Source organism: Lytechinus variegatus, chromosome 8 (assembly GCF_018143015.1).
Source record: "Lytechinus variegatus isolate NC3 chromosome 8, Lvar_3.0, whole genome shotgun sequence".
Lineage (NCBI taxonomy): Eukaryota > Metazoa > Echinodermata > Echinoidea > Temnopleuroida > Toxopneustidae > Lytechinus > Lytechinus variegatus.
The window spans coordinates 5,537,627-5,540,091 of NC_054747.1; the positions used below are offsets into that span (position 1 = coordinate 5,537,627).

At 34.9% G+C, this 2,465-nt stretch overlaps 1 long non-coding RNA gene across 1 annotated transcript; it reads left to right on the top strand.

Moving 5' to 3' along the window:
- The first annotated feature begins 922 nt into the window (after positions 1-922).
- LOC121419863 lies at positions 923-1,999 on the top strand. Its single transcript, XR_005970644.1, has 2 exons — positions 923-956; positions 1,658-1,999. It is a non-coding gene; the product is annotated as an uncharacterized LOC121419863 (long non-coding RNA).
- The last annotated feature ends 466 nt before the right edge of the window (positions 2,000-2,465 follow it).

The window sequence follows — 2,465 nt, forward strand, 5'->3', positions numbered from 1 at the left end:
ATATCACGTCATACATTTTGACATATTTGTCCTCTTTCTAAGCAAATTAAGACACTAATACTGTCATGAAGCATATCGATGTTTTCGCTAATATATTCTCTTTCATGTAGAATGTTGACATTTTGTATTAATTGTTGTTATTTATAAAACAGTTCTGGATTCTTGAAAAAATACTCTGTTTTAAATTATGATTTGCATAATTTATGTAAATTAGGTAATAATAAACAAGGATGTCCAAATTATTTTATGACAATTTTCTTCCCTGTCTTACCCTAAGTCTTTATTTCCAATTTTAGGGCAGTTCTGGTGAAATATATATTCTGAATTACTTGTTTATACTATATCGACATAATATGCAAATTTATGCAAATTACTTGCTTATTTGCATAGATACAGCGTGTCTCTTTGGATAAATCTTTTTCTTTCGACTCAAGGAACATTTGTGCCAAGTGGGACATTTGTACTAAAAAATGCAGCGTTCAACCTCTTAACAAGTCTACTATATGTATTAATGCATGAATTGAATGTGTTATACATTGTTATATAAAATACAAAATCTATAAATAGACTCACAGACTGAAATGCAAACTAAATACTGCATACATGGAATTAGAATCATTTAAATAATGACAGCGATTCATTTTATGAAACTAATTCATTGCTCTCAGTCCTATTATTGTTATTATTGTTATTGTTATCACTATTCACATCATAACTGCTGTTATCAGTACTTCAATATCTATTCTCATTATGATTATTACTATACTCGTTATTAAAATAAATAATACTATAAAATAATAATATTAATCATTATTAGGTCCCACACAATCGTCCGTGATTGACCTCAGTTTTGCATTCGGAGCTGTTGGTGTCATGATAGCCATTGTTCTCTTCTTCGTGTTTCGAGGGCTGCTTCAGGAGAAAAAAGAGGAAAAAGAAAAGGGAATGATAACAAAGTAAGGAGGAATTAAAAAAAAACACCCCCATTGAAATGCTAAGTCCTACATGTTTTATCTCAACCTGGGTATAGGAAATTTGACACGTCCAATGGGGAGGGGGAAAGGCACGTTATACATTTAGTTAGCAGCGGTAGCGCCCCCCCCCCCCCCGGGGGGTGTCATTATGGGGCACACTAATTATGACACATGGAGTCAAACTTCTAAATCTCTCAAAAGGTTGGACATGTAAACAACTGAAAATCTTATTTGGTGATACATCAGGGGCGGATCCAGGATTTTCCAATCGGGCGGGGGGGGGGCATTTCTGTACAGGAAACATTTGACACGCCCCCCCCAAAAAAAAGGTTTTCACTACAAGATGGAGGTTATTTTGTACAGGAATAATTTGACAAGCGAATAATAATAATACGATATCATGATAAAATAGAGAAAGGCCCTCATTTACGTAAGCATGGAATAAATAGATAATAAAAAAATAAATAAACTTAGGATAAAAGGTCAATTTTTCTTCTCGTTTTGAAGTGTGCTGAAAAAGTTTGCACATTTTTTTTCACTTTTCCCCTCCCCATATCCGAACATGCATCGACACCATTTACCGTGTCCCTTGTTCTACATTACATAATCTACATGCATCCAGTGTTCGTTAGATTTGGAACTTAGATTAACATTTTTATTTGTATCTTTTTTAACATTTGCAGGATACCATTGGAAAACGTAACATCGGAAGAAAAGTAGCACGTGGAACAGGGTCAAATGAATTATCTACACTGTCTACTACGGCTCTGTAGTGTAGAAACCATTATAAATCAAAGAACTACCGTAGGCCAGAGGGGAGGGGGGGGGGGGTCGTTCGAGGCATTTTGGGGAGAAACGAGCAGGCGTGGACACAAACCATTTTGATTTCGGAGAAGAAAATTTGTCACCCTTGTAAACCCCGCCCTTCTTTGTTTCATGGACCTGCTTCTGATAAAACTTAACATTTTGTGCGTCGTTCTAGAGAACGTAACAAGTGGTGGTTAATTTTAAGATGCCGGTAAAATGTTTTAATAGCGAACGGGACACGAAGGGCAGGGGAATGTGCCATAATCTATCTTCAATATTTCAAGAGAACGTCAATGTCTTTTAACCAATATTTTACCTATGTATTTGTGTAAAGGCAACCACACACCTTACGACTGGTCCATGATCCGATATGGAGAAAATTGTATTTTGCTCAAAATTTGAATGAATATCATCTTTTTATTTGAGATTCAAATTAGCTTAAGGGATACTAATATAACGATTTTGAATGATCGCAAGCCTTTATTTTGGAGTGAAGGCTAAATCACAGTTTCAAGTCGTAGTCAATCGTACGACTGCTATGACGTCATTATGACTAAATACGAAATTCGATTTTATTATTATACGAATGATAGCATAGATTTGAATATAGGTATTCGTACGATGATTTCGAACGTAACACAGTGAAATGTCTCAATATTAGCATCTAAGTCTACTACGTTTTAT